Source organism: Strigops habroptila, chromosome 13 (genome assembly GCF_004027225.2).
Source record: "Strigops habroptila isolate Jane chromosome 13, bStrHab1.2.pri, whole genome shotgun sequence".
Classification (NCBI taxonomy): Eukaryota; Metazoa; Chordata; class Aves; order Psittaciformes; family Psittacidae; genus Strigops; species Strigops habroptila.
The window spans coordinates 11,642,311-11,656,626 of NC_044289.2; the positions used below are offsets into that span (position 1 = coordinate 11,642,311).

The window sequence follows — 14,316 nt, forward strand, 5'->3', positions numbered from 1 at the left end:
CCTCCTCCTCCTCCTCGCCATCCCTCCAGCGCGGGGCCGGCAGCTCACACCAGCGCGCTCTGATCTCTCATGTGTGAAGAGGGGACAATTCTCTGCTCCACTTCATCAAACCCACCCGGGGATGGGAGAGGAGGCGGCTGGAACTACCCCGAGTGATGCCCTGGGGTGAGAAGGGGAGCGCAAGGCACTCCCAGCCCACCGAGGGGTTTTCTGGGGGGGGAGCGAAGCCAGTTCCTCTGGACACACCAGCATTCCCAGCCCTGACTCTTCGGACAGCCAGGACCGGTGGCAGAGAGGGTCGGCCACTAACCGGGGACCTTGTCCCCAGGGGTGAGAGTCACCTTCTCCATCCCCAAGAACACACACAGATGCTACAGCAGGCACCATGCAGCTCGTGCTGCTCAAGCTCTGACTCAGCCAGAAAAGCACGTTTTAACCAAATTTTTCAAAAAGGAAAGTTTTGTGCCACAAACGTGCGCGATGGGGGGACGCTTCTCAGCAGCAGTGGCTCAGGGCAGAGATTCAGGTAGAAAGCAGAGCAAGGTAATCACTCATCTGGCTCTGCCATCCCCTCCCAGCCCCCAGATCCTGCAGGAACTGCCCCTTCTCCCCCCTATCCTACCAACAGCAAGATCTCTCCAGCCAGCCCTGCTCACCCAGTGCTGGGCAGAGGCTTCAGCTTGCCTGGCATAAGGGGATCCAGCCCCTGTGGCACCCCAGCTTCACATCCCCAAGCAGCATCCCACAGGCTCTTGTCCCAGCTGCAGCCCAGGTTTCACATCTCACCCAGGGGGAACATCCCAGACAGATGGGGACAGGGCAGGCAGGTTTTTGCTGCCCTGCCATCTAACCCTGCAGGGAGCAAGCCTGGAAGCAAAAGCAGCCGCAGCCTCCTGCCTTCACGCAAGGGCCATCAACCTTGAAGGCGTAGCAAGGAGAGGGCTCATACAGAGACAGTAGCAAAGAAGAAGGAGCTGCTGCTCCCCCAGCACCTAGAGCTGCCATCGCTGCCTCCCCTACTCCAGCCCAACCTGCTCAGCCTGTGCATTACCCAGATCACAGCACACAGCCCCACAGCACACACCCCAGGCTTGTTATGCTGCAAACACCGTCAGGTGACGGTGGAAGCCACCAAGCAGACCTCCGTGGGGTCAGTGCCATGCCAGGCAGCCCCCCGTGTCCCTCTTGCTGGGTGGGTGCTTGGGGTGGTGGCTGTCACACAGAGGATGTGCCACACCACAAGTTTATTTTGATGAGCTCCCCCTGCCCCCTGCTAATAAGTTTTGTCACTATTTTTGGTGCATTTGATTAGGATAATAAGCAGCAGCTGATTGACAGCTCTGTAAGACTTTGTATGGTTTGTAATTTGTACTTGACTAATATTCAGTGGCAATAATTGCACAGCAGGGTGGGAGGTGGGGGGGAAGCTGCAGTCTCAACTCTGGGCTGCAGCACATACAAATAAGGCTGCGCTGCGTATGCACGTGGTGCTCGTGTCCCCGTCACCCCTGCACGCTGTGCCACTGGGCTCCCGAGCCTGTGTTTAGATAAACTAGGACCAAAAAAAGCCACGAGACAAACCCAAATATGCCACATGTTGGGGTGGTGAGGTGCAAGGTCCTCCGAAGGGAAAGGGACAGGTCCTAGTGTGGCTGCCAGGCGGATGGATGCAGTTGGCTCTGAATGGGAGCATGAGGGATGCAAGTGAATCCGTCCACCCGGCAGCCACGGTATTTAGTAGCTGAAAGTGACTGCTGTGGCAGAGCAGCCTGCCAGCACTGCCATCCCCACCTCTGCTGCTGCCTTCTGCATCCAGAGTCTTCCAGGTCCCCCATTCCTATGGGATGAGCTGCAGCCAGAGGGGAGAGTGCCAGGGCTGAGCCCAGGGCAGAGACCGCAGCAAGGAGGGAGCTGCAGCAAGAGGCCACCACCGCCCTCCCCTCTCCAAAGCAATTAAAAATGAAGCACACTCGGCTGCACAACTCAGCTCTGATCAGACCACGGCACATGAGACAGCGGCATCCCTGCCAGGCGCTGGGAATGCCGCCTGACCTGCCCAGCATCCCCACTCCTCCGGCACCCGCATCCGCACAGCTTGTCCCCCCCCCCAAAATTAACTGCAAGTTGGGATGCAGGAAAAGGCTTGATCCTCTGCCCTACCTCCCCACAGCAGAGATGCTCTCGCAAAGGCACAGTGAGGGAACCAGCTTCTCCCTGGCAAATCCCACTCTGGCTGTTTTCCACTGCGCCTGGATCGGATCGCTCAAGGATACTGGCCATGGTAACGCCAGGCTGATAGTGGAGCTGGCGGCGGAGGGGGAAGCGATCTTATCTTCTTTTCAAAGACACTAACAAAAGACACTGATTGGGAGCAGACACAACACAGCAGCACGGCTTCTGAGAGACAGAAGCAGAAACCTTGGGAAATGCTGCGACAGGCTGGGGCCCAACACCAGACACCAAGCCTTGGGGAGGGAGATGTCTCTGGCAAAACAGGCTCCATCCTGGGGGCTGCAAAGGAGCCAGTGGGTGCTGAGCAGGTGGGATAGGGTGCTGGGGGAGAGGTGGGCGAGGGGCTGGGGGCACCAGTGTTCACCCACTGCTGGTGGGAGCCGAGGCTTGCAAAGCCCCAGCGAGATTAATAACATCAACTGTCTCACACCAGACTGAAAAATGAAGCGTGCAGGATGGCAGCGAGACAAAGCAGCCTCGCAGCACCCAGCCCACAGCAGCCCACAGGCACCGGCGATGGGAAGCAGCAGAGAGCGGCGATCCCAAACCCACCCAGACCCACTCCACGTCCCTGTGCACACAACCGACCCCCTCCCAGCAGATGCAGGGTCCAGCCAGGGCAGATCCATGCAGGACAAACAGAAGTCATCTACGAGGTGTGCCACTAACAGCAGAGATGCCAGGTCAGAGGCAGGCAGCCAAGTGCCAAAGGGCACTTCACTGCCCCCTGTGTCCCCCAGCACAGGCAGCACAAGGCGGCAGTGATGCCCCTGCACCCAGACAGCAGGTCAGCACCATGGCAGGGGTGATAGACTGCTGCTTGGTTGGCACTGCCATAACCACAGTGAGATGGTACCTGAACAGCCAACACCACCCTGTCCCCCTCCTCACATCACCCCCTGCTCCCTCCCCACATTTTGGTAGGAGACGCAGCCCCGGACATGCTCGTACAGCAGCCTCCCCTTTGGTCCCAGGGGATGCTACTGAAGTGTTGCCTTTTCCCATGGCAAACATCATGGTTGGGGCACCGGCTCAGGCACCAGCCCCTCCTGCTACCCAAATACAGCAGGTCACCGTGTCCCCCACGGAAAAAGCAATTCCTGCCCCATGCTATTGGGCTTCTCTTGATACAAGAGGGGGAACACAGAGGCACATCTCTACCAGCCCCACTGCAGTGGGGCACCACTGCACCACCTGAGTGGTGCTGGTGGAAAAGGGGGAGCTGCTCCTCCAGCCCCACAAATGAGGGTTTGATGCTGCAGATCCTCTCTGGGCCCAGCTGACACAGCGAGGGCACGCCTGGGTTGTGCCTCCAGCCCTTTTCCTCCACAAGGACACTCATTTCTAACTTGCATTGACTCAGAACAGAAGGAGAGATGCAGAGATGCTCAGTTCATCTCCCAGCTTCAATTCAGGGACCAAGGAAGCCGCAGGCAGGTGACACCCACTTTGCCCAATGACTGCATGTCAAAGGAACCTGGATTAAGGCATCCCAGCTCATGGAAAACTCTCCCAGAGGAAAGGAATCACTGGTGGAGGACAGCAGCACAGCTGCTGCATGGGGCCCAGTGACACACTCCCCACATATGTAAGTCCCAGCCCCTCCCATTGACCCTGTCAACTCCCGTTAAATTTAAAACCATCTTAATTAAAGCTCCACAGCCCAAGTAGCTGGGGCCACTGGGTCACGAGAGGGGAAAGGATAATTAAGTCAACCACCCAAATTCACCCCCTTAAGCATGGGGGAGAGTCACGGTCAGGAGAGATGCAAAATGCCTCCGAAAAGACATGTCAAAACAGGGAGTTTAAAAGACCAAACCAAACCCCTGAGAAGCACAAAAGCAGGTTCTGGATGTTCATCTGGCCAAGAAACTGGGAAACACCAAACACAAACAAAGCTGTTTTCTCGCCCAAGGGACGAGGAGGAGGAGGGAGGGTGACCATTGCTGTGTCACATCCCCATCACCGCACTGCAGCAGACCTGGGGACCTACAGGGCTACATCTTCAGTCCCCCGGCGTGTGGATGCAGACAGCCTGGGCTGACCCACCACAACGCTCACCCAAAGCCCTGCACAGCAGGTCCCTGGGAGCTGGCAAAGCTTGGCATGCTCACAGCTCCCTCCAAGGCAGTGGGGTTTTAATGTACATCGATCCCCAAGCAGCGTGGAGGGCTCTGGAGGGAGCTGGGAGTCACCTTTCCTGACTGGCATGACACCAAGCACAGCTTGTGGGAGCTCCCGGCTCTCCATCCTTGGCATTGCACACAGAGCTGTGCTGTGGGGCTTACCAAGGGCTGCATGGGGAGCCCCTGCTGCAACATGGGAGCCCCATCACCCCTTTCCACCCCTGTGCAGCAACAAAGCCACCCCCAAAATCAGGGCTCCCACAGCTCTGCCAGCCCCATGCCTGGATCCAAAGGAGAACCCCCATGTTCATGGTGCTGCTAGAAAGTGTTTGGGGTCAGGGAGGAAATGAAAGACAATTGAAGGCTCCTGGAGCCCCCACTGTCCCCTGTTATCCATGCAGGAGCTTTGGGACAGGCGGAGAACGAACACACAGGTCCCGCAAACCCAGCCAGAGTCTGCTGCTTGCACACAGGGAGGAAAGGGAAGCACCTTGCTTCCCGGCCAACATGTACCCCCCATCCCTTTGTGCACTGCGAGGGCATCCTGGCAATTAGAGATGGGGAAATAAAAGCTCTCTCACCAGGAGGGTGGTCCAGCACAGGACCAGGGCTGGAGAAGTGATGGGATCTCCACAGGAGATGCTCAAAGCTGGCTGGGTGCTGTGCAGCCTGACCTTGCTGGTGCTGCTCCGGGTCGGAGCAGGGATGCCTACAGGTGCCTCCCAGCCTGACTCAGCCTGCACTTCCAGCATTCCCACCAGGACACCAGCCAAAGCCAGGAATTGCCCAACCAGCTCCAGGAAGTGCTTTCCAAAGGCACACAAAGCCTTTGGCCTGGGTTAACCTGAAGCCGGCTTCTCCCAGACAGGTGATGAGGGCACTGCTCTTCTCCTGCCAAGTCCAGGAGAAGGAAACAGAAAGGAAATGCTTCCAAGGGCAGGAGCGCCTGCGGGGCCAGGAAGCACCAATGCGGAGCAGGGAAGCACCAATATCGAGCCAGGCCAGCACTAGATGCTGGAGCTCCTACCCACCAGGAGCCATGGGGCGATGCTTCCCCAGAACAGCCTCTAGCTCAGCACTGGGGGTTCAGAACCCCTCAAAATCTGCCTTTTTAACATTAGCCCCGCCATGAGCTCCCACTGCCTGCCATCTAATTCTACAGGTTCCCACAGCCCCATCGCATAAACACTGTTCCCATCCTCCTCCAGGAGAAGCACTGGGATGAGGGACCAGCCCTGCTGAAAGGGGTGACAGGGACGCGGTGACGTGAGCTGGCCTGAGGAGGAGGAAGGAGGATTTCTGTTCCTCATTTCTGCAGCAGCTCCTGTGGCTTCAGGAAATGGAGTTTGCTTCTGCTTTCTGGAAGGGGACATCTGCCCAAGGTGCTCCCTGGGGATGGGCATAGCGCAGCACCCAGCCCATGCCCGGCTCCCAGGGAAGGGGCAGCGGGAGCGGGACGTTGATGTGACTCACGGGTGGCTCAGATCAAGCCAAAACACCAGTGCCACCAGCGTGAGGGCTGCCGCACCCAACAGCACCCAACAGCGCTGCAGCAATTTCACCCCCCAGGTGAGGATGGCAGCGCAGGCAGGCGGCAAATCTCCAGGGGAAGGGGAGGAAAGGGGCAAGGAACAGGCAGGAGGCAGAAAAGCTCCGGATCTGAGCAAGTTCCAACCTCCCGTGGCCACGCTGGCGTCACTGCTAAAACATTTCCACCTTCAGAGAAACCAGCCCATCCAGTCCAGCAAGGAGAGGAGCTCACCCGGCCCCCCGGGATGGAGCTGCAGCCCCACCGGCCCTGCAAAGGGGTCCTGCCAGACCCCCGTGGCAGGAACCTCCCATCAACCCTCCTGACATGGAACAGGAACTGAAACACTCACTGGCAAAAAAGGGACAATGCAGGGGTGGTATTTGCACCCTCAACACAAACTCTGTGCATGGGGCCGGGCATCGTCCCGCTCGCAGCTGGGAGCCACAGGGACTCAGCAGGACACATGTCAGGGTTCACTGCAATGGGAGGGTATGAAGGAGAACCCAAGCAGAGGATCCTCCACCACCAATTTCCAACACTTCCCACTTTGCAGACCCCTGAACAGTTTCAAATAAGCAGGATCCCAAGCAGCAAATTTATGTCAATTACAGGCTTATTTTCCTTGGTTACTCTGGGGCATCTGCCCAACACAAGCCACGTGCTCCAGGGAACTGTGGGGCCACCAGCCCTAAGGCACACATGCTACGGGGACAGTGGCTGACTGTGGGTCAAGGCTGAGTGATCAGGATCAGCCTCCAGCAATGCACACTTGCCTCCTGCTTTCACCTCCACAGGCATGATGAGACCAGGAGCAGCTCCTGCAGCAGTGGGCACAGCTCAGGACCATGGCTCTGGTCTCAGCACCGTCAGATCCCACATTAAGGCATGCCCGGAATGCCTGGACTTCACAGAGCCCCAAGAGATGCTGGTCCCCACACGTGCCACTCCCATCTGCACCACCAAAACAAAGCAACTCGCTCAGGATGCGTCAGAGGAAGCAAGCAGGGAGGGTCTTGAGGGGCAAACGGAGAAGATCAGCATTTCCATACCCAAAAAGCTCTGCCAGATTCACCCCATCACTCCTGAGGGGAGTGAGATGCTCAGCAGCTCCGCCGGGAGAGGAGCCGGGCGGGAGGTGCAGCCCCAGACAGTGCTTGTGATAAACAGCCTGAGCAGATGAAAAACAAAGAAAAACGCTGAGCTGGTGTCTTTTATCCCTGCCTTTCCCGGAGGGGAGAGCCCGGCTCCACACACCTCCTGGTCCTGCACCGTGCTGCCGTGGTGGTGGGGAATGGACACCAGCTATGGGTGAGGTGGATGGGACCAGCCATGGGCTGCAGGCACCGGGCAGTGGCATGGGATGAGCTGCACGTGGACCTTGCACTCTTTCACAGCATCTCTCGTGCTGCTCTTCCTACCTGGAATAACCATATTGAGCTGGAGCTGCCCCCCTCCCCACCCTTGGGCAGAGCCTGCAGGGATGTGATGAAGGGACAAAGGGATGAAGGGATGAAAGAACAAAGGGATGAAGGGCATCTCCTCTACTTTCCATCACTTGTGGCTCAGACGGCTTCAGCACAGCCCAGATCACAGCACGAGAGCTATCCCCATCCCCAAGCACTACGAAGGGCTCAGATGTGTACATGCACACACGGCTGTGCACGTGTGAAGGCAGGAGGGGTGAGCAGGCAGCTCCTGGCAGCTGCCCCCATGTCTCCCTGCCCGGCCCCTGCACCCTTTCCACCCCACACACTTCCAAACTCAACTATCCATGATGTTGGAGCATGAAACTCATCCTGCTGGCAGTGACTTTTGCAGTTGCACATGCACACATCCCTGTCCCATGACACCCTCCCTGCCCGGCGCAGCAGGGTGCTCACTGGCAGCTTCCCCTCAGCCACATGGAGCCTTCCCGACTCCTTCCCTGCAACGTTCCCCTGATGGGCAGGGGAAGGAAAGGGCCCAGCTGAGCAGGGAACAATTCCAACAGCCCTTTCATGGTGGTTTATTTTGCAGAAGTCACCAAGCTCACGCTTCCTCCCCGGGAGCTTCCAGAGCCCCACGGCACAGCCTGACCCCAATGCCACCAGCTGCCACTCGGCAGCACCACCGAGCTGCAAGGGCTGGTTTTGGCTGGAGAAGTCAGTGCTCAGCCAGGCCACGATCTGAGGAGGAAGCCCTCAAAAGCACCGTCCGAGAGCCTACAGCCAAGCAGGTGAGAAGGTGGTGGCACTTCATGGAGATCAGATCGTATTTGCCATGCCTAAAGAAGAGCTTTGCCCATGGTGCGTGCACAATGTAGGGCAGTGCAGCTGGGGCTGGTGGGAGAGGGGGAAGCCTCGGTGTAGAGCCTCACCAACCTCTGACAGCAGCTTCCCAGGCATTCCCTGGGGAAACTGAGGCACGTGATGCTCCTTATGAGGTTGGGAAGCAAGTTGGAACAGTGAAACCCAGACATGGTGCTGCACCTCCAATCCCAGGACCCTGCTAAAGGATGCCCCGAGGTCAGTTTTAGGATTGATTTAGCACCAATCCCACCCCATCACACTGCTCCCAAACCGGGGCATGGCATGGGAAAGGGGGCACATGGCTCAGGAGAGCCTGGACTTGTCAACCTCACCCATGGAGGAGAAGGCAACAAAGCAGTGACCATCATTGCCCAGGTTTTTGGTGGCTGAGATTGCCAAACACCACTGGGAAGGCCGGTAGCAGCCACACTGGTGGAAGCTATTTTGCAGCACACAGTCAGGTTTTCCTCCATCCATTCAGCCCTAACACAGCAGGCTCGGGGCCAGCCGAAACCTCACGGTCACGGGAGCAAGACCACAGCAGGTCAACCATGGGACGGGGCTGGGAAACTTGGGGCCAGCCTCCAAGACTTGCAGTGTGGGGAAGGAAGCACAGCACAGCCCGGGTCACAAGCGTCCCCCTGTCATGGGGGGGCAGAGGTGCTGACCCAGCAAAGCCCTTCACTGCAGACCCCAGAGCCACCGCGGTGCCCTCCTGGCACTGGCACCAACATCTGCTTGGACACACATTCCCCACTGTAAGGCGAGGGCAGGCTCGCTACACATCCCCTATTTCTTGTATTTTTGCCTTAAATGCTCAGTTCTGTTCCCCAAATTCCTCCAGATGACCCCATCGATCCCACACACCAGGCTACGGGTTACCTTGGATGCTGCACCTCCACCGAGACCCCCTGGAGCCAAGGGGCTAGGGCAGATTTCTTTAAGGTCTAAACTAAAATCAATGACGAGCCCCCCCCTTGCCAGCCCTGCCAGCCCCCAGCCCTCCCCACCACCTCCCTGCTCCGCAGCCAGATCCATAGCCTGAAGGGAAGTCAGTGCAAGACGCAGATTTGCAGGTCCTGGTTCCTGGCCCAGGTTCAAACCACGTTTGTTCCTGAAATCTGTTTCAGGGCTCTATTTTCAAAGCACGTGTGTGCAGAGGCATGTGCAGAGCAGAGCTGGTTCCGCTGCAGCCAGCACCAAGGTCGCCTGTGCCAACACGGGGCCAAGTCGGGGGCCTGGGTCAGGCAATTCATGATACTATTTTTTCCCTCCTAAGCACACTCTATACCAGCCTATCTCACAGCTTCTGCCCGTTTAAAAGACGAAGGACCAAAGGCATGACTATTTTTGCGAGGCCTGCCTGACACACTGCACATTTTTTTGCTCCCTGGGGGAGTTTGTCCCCACCACCCGCAGCTACAGGCGGTTGAAAAGAGGAATTTGGACTGGAAACAGCAACAATCCACACTCCTGTCCCGGGAACAGCCATGCAGGGATGGTTGTTTCCATGCAGAGGTCCGAGCTGCTCTCTGGGCATCACATTAAAGGGATGTCTCCCACACGGAGCAGCACGGGGATGTTGGTCTATGGGATGGAGGCTGGACGTGTCTCCAGGGCGAGATGTGGAGCACTGCGGAAGTGAGCTCAGATGGGAAATTGTTCCGTGAGATAAAGGAACAAGTTGGAAACCGAGCTGCAAAATAGACAGTACAGGAAACAATAGCACTTCAGATAGGCTTTCCAGTTTCCCCCAGCGATGCCAGGAGCTCGGCGCGTTGTCCAGTGATGCTCAGGGGTTCCCCCCCCCACTTAGAGGCACTGGGAGGAAGCTCAGACTGTTTGCTCACTCCTACCTTCTCTCTTTCAAGATGTTACAGGCATTTGCTGGTTGTTAAAATGAGAGGTTAAGGACCAAGTCCTTCAGGTCTTGTTAGATAAAGAGTTTTAGCTCTGCAATGACTTCAAAGGCCAGGCGTGATCCTGGCACCAGCACCAAGGAGAGGCAGGCGGGATGTCAGAGGCACAAGGAGCCCCACAGTCCATCCCCTCCTCGCCTTGGTGAGCCTGTGATGCTGCTTCCCACACTGGCTAAAGGCCATCATCCTCTCTGAGCCAGTGATGTCCCCTCTGTGCTCCCAAGGCAGCAAAGGAGCCTCTTGCCTCTGCAGCAGAGCCCCCACACAGGTCAGTCACCACAAACCACAGCTCTTCTCTTCGTTTGGTCCCCCAGGGACGGCCCTTTCTGCCTCCCCATGGTACCTCCATGATTTTCCATCACTCTGGCACAAAGTCATTAAATGGGCAGAGCTATCGTTAGGGCATCTCCATCAACACAGGGAGCACTGCAAGGCCACTAACGATCGAGACAGGGAACATTGGACCTCCCTTAGCTGCTGCTGCGCCAGCCTGTAAATAACCCATCTCCCAAATAAATAAACACAAACACAGGGCTGTGTTTTGGCAGAGCCCCCAATGTGGGGTGTTTGGAGAAGCCTCTGCCCTGCTGCTCCCGGGTCAAAGCGTGGAACCAGGAACCGACCCTCGATCCCTCAAGCAAAGTGCCCTTCTCTGACAAACCAGCATTAACTGGCTAATGATTACAGAGACGCAGCTCCCTGGGGAGCCACGCAGGAGGCTCCTCTCAGAGACACCCAATGGCCAAGGTTTTGCTATGGGCCGGATCCTGAGCCAGCACAAAGTGGTGCAGAACAGTTGGCTTAGCACAGGGCAGCCCAGGATCACCCCTCTGGCTGAGAAGGTGTCAGGAGCAGCCTCAGTGGAAAGAACAGACAGGATATTGCTTGAAGTGCAAGACTGTGGATATGCCCCTGCATGTCCCCATCCTCACGCCTCCCTGGAGAGCCCTGCCAGCGCCTGCCCTTGTCTGACCAGCATGGGGGGTCTGGGTGTGTGTTGAGGTGCTGGGTGCTGAGAGGGTCTCCTCCTGGCAGGGATGAACAGTTTCCCACTGTTAATGGGGTTTGCCATGACTCGGTTCTCCCACCAGCACACTGGTCACTGCGGGCAGTGCGGATCTCCTCGGCTGACAGCCCTGCAGCTCCCTCCTGCCATAACCCTCCTGCTCTGGGGAGCACCAGCCGAGTGGGAGGAAGAAAACTCAAGTGTTTATTGCCACCTTCCCGCAGCTCGCTTCACACGCAGCACTGCTGGGTATGTCCTGTCCTGGAACACGTGCTCGCTCCAGGAACACCCCGGGCTCTGAATCCTCCACTGCCCCCAGCTCCTAGTGCCATGGGGCAGTGGGTCCTGTCCCAAGGGACACACCGACACTTCATGTCCCTTCCTTCACATGGCTCCTGGGGAGCCAGGAGGATGAGCAAGCCAATGGCACACAGGGCAGCACAACCCACTCCCTACCAGCTCCGACCTTTACTGCTGCTCCACAGCAGTGGGACCAGGATGGGGATTGAGACCTCCGGGCTCCGAGTCCAGGGGGCTGAGCCCTGGCACGCCACAGCAGCCCCGGGGCTGAGGGAGGGCTGGGGAAGCAGCGCACTGTGCAGGGCCAGCAGAACGCAGGGAGCTGCAGCAGATCTCCACTCGTTCCCAGCGGGCTCGCAGGAGGCTGCACAGCTCCCCGAGACGATGCTCAGCACCAGACAGGACCACACCAGGGTCAGCGCCACGAGATGCCACCTCTACTCCAGCCCCTATCCCCAGCCCTGTGCAGTGGGCCCAGCCCCACAGGCTGCCCCTCATGCCCGACCCAATGGCCCCAGGACGCAGCACAGCCTGCCCGAGCTCCTACAGAGCTCCTGGGCAGCGAGACAGGATGAAAGCCCACCCTGACCCCACGGTGCTCTTCCGTGGTGCCAGGGACTGTGACAGGGACAGTGGGGACATGCCAGTGCCACCACTCACAGCCACACATGGGGGTTGTTGGATCGCCCAGGCTGTGACGAGGGAACTTCCCGGGTGGATAAATCCTTTAATTAGGCAAAGCAGAGCTCTGCAACCCCCCAGTTCCAGTGAGGGGCACAGCGAGGCGCCCGGCCGGACACAGCTCCCCTGGCCCACCGGGGCTGGACACGAGCCCCAGAATTACCGGTGAGCAAACACAAGGGAAGCAGATCAGGAGACATCAAAGCAGGGGGGCGATGAATATTTCATGTCCTGGCCTACATACAGCCCGGCTGTCCCCGCCCTGCGCTCCCGGGGGTCCCCCACAGCCCCCGATCACAACAAAGGGGAGTTGCGGGCAGGCGGGGCCGCCCCGCCGGACCCTCAGCATCTCCGGCCTGGCCCGTGTGCGCCGCGCTGTACAGCGGCATCCCCCGCCAGACCCACCGCTGAACCCTCCCAGAGCATGTTCACCCGCCGCTGGACCCACCGACACCCAGAGCCAGACCACGAGCATCCCCGCCGGGACGCACAGCCGGCTCACGGGACTGCGGGCACCCCCCCGCTGCCAGACCCACAAGCTGCCCCACCGGAGCTCGGGCATCCTCGGCTGGACCTGCAGCCTCCTTGCCGAACCGCCAGCATCCCCGGCCGGACCCACAACCAGCTCACCCGCTTGTGGGCATCCCCCCGCCAGCCCCACACCCGGACCCGGTGCAGTCCCCGCCAGCCCTACACCCGGACCCGGTGCATACCCCCCTCCCCTCCCGCCGCTGCCGCCGCCCGCTCACCTCCCGCCTGTGCGCGCAGCGGGGCCGACCCCGCCGCTCGCCTCCAGCGCTCGGCCCCGGCTTTGTCTCCGCGCCGGGGGCGCGGCCGCCGCCCCCCGCCGCCGCCGCCGCCGCCGCCGCGCTGGGAGCCCGCCCCGGGCCGGGCCGCGCCGCGCCGGGCGCTCAGGGTAGCGCCGGCGGCAGCAGCATCGCGCAGCGCCGCGGACCCGGCGCGCTGCTGCCTCACCCCTTGCACCGGGGCGGGCGGGCGGGGGGGGGGGGGAGCCCACGGGGAGGGGAGGGAAAAAAAAAAAAAGAGGAATATGGCAGCAAACCGGAAACGGCGGATGGGGGAGAACAGGCGCAGCCCCTCCCCTGCGCGGGTTTGTTTTTAAGGGAGAAGGCTCCGGGCAGCCGGGCTCCGCGGGGCGCGCAGGGGCCGAGCCTCCGCCGGCGCAGGAACCGTCTGGTCGCGGCGGGGACACGCGTAGGAGCGGCGGCGGTCCCGGTCCCGGTCCTGATCCTGGTCCGGGTCCCGGTCCTCTGAGCGTGAGGTGCTGGAGGGGACTCGGGGCTCCCCGCGGCCGTGGGGTTGAAAGCAGCGCTCCCCGCCCCGGCGCTGTTGTGTTTACCTGGAAGGCAGAGCCGGTGACGGGAGAAGGGATTTTCGGGAGGTTAAAGCCCGGCTGGTCTGGGGTTTGCTTTTTTAAAGAGATCTGACACACTGCGAATAGCAGGGAGAAACGCTGCGCTTCAATCTGTGCATCGCCATCCCCAGAGGGACACCTCGCTGCGGTCCCGGGGGCTGCAATAAACGTACCCCCGTCTCTGAAGTCAGAAGAAGGCAAAACTTAAGCGTTGAGGAAGAGCAGGGCAAGACGGACTGTGTCCAGGGCCTCCCTGGAGCACCCCGACTTGCCACGGGGCCCTTTGGAGGCAGCAGTGTGTCCCGCTGGGGCATCTGCCCCGTCTTTGGGTTAAAGCACCCCCAGGTCACCCCTGCAGCCAGTGCCAGCCCCTGAAATGAGGCAGAATGGAGCTGCGGGTGTCACTGGGGTGCCCCGTCCCTGGCTGAGAGCACCCCCATGTGCAGGGCTGGGTGAGGCGTGTGTGGGTCCCCCCACAACCCACTCAGGCAGGTGGGCATGTGGGGACAGTTCCAGCCATCCCTCCCCTTGCTCCTCAGCACCTTCCCCTTCCAGCACTGGGAGGACGTGAAAGGTGCTCAGCTCTCCCCTGGCACAGAACAGTTCTGGAGTGCAGAGAGCAATGCCGGGGTGCACAGAGCAGTTCTGGGGTGCACACACAGGCTCAGGGCTCATCTGAGTGTCCCAACACCTGCACTGAGCCCGTCGGGGCTGTGTGACCCGCTCAGTGGCGCTGCCAGCCCTCCCACCTCTGCTGTTAGCGATCCACTGAGCGATCCCTGTCACTTCATCCTCCAGGAAGAAATGGGGTGAAGAGTCCGCTCCTCAAGCCCCCATTAACCAGTTTCTGAGGCACGC

The 14,316-nt window shown here is 59.6% G+C and overlaps 1 protein-coding gene across 4 annotated transcripts in view; it reads right to left on the reverse strand.

The window, feature by feature from the left end:
* Positions 1 to 13,497, reverse strand: part of SRC (SRC proto-oncogene, non-receptor tyrosine kinase) — a 29,709-nt gene extending 16,212 nt beyond the window's left edge. The window contains exon 1 of one of the 4 annotated variants that reach the window (XM_030502950.1): positions 13,444 to 13,497. The gene's annotated coding sequence lies outside the window, so the exon portion shown is untranslated. Of the gene's footprint in view, positions 1 to 12,832; positions 13,130 to 13,443 lie in introns of those variants that run through there. The other 3 variants (XM_030502949.2, XM_030502951.1, XM_030502952.2) reach the window with 3 other exon arrangements.
* Positions 13,498 to 14,316: the final 819 nt, after the last annotated feature.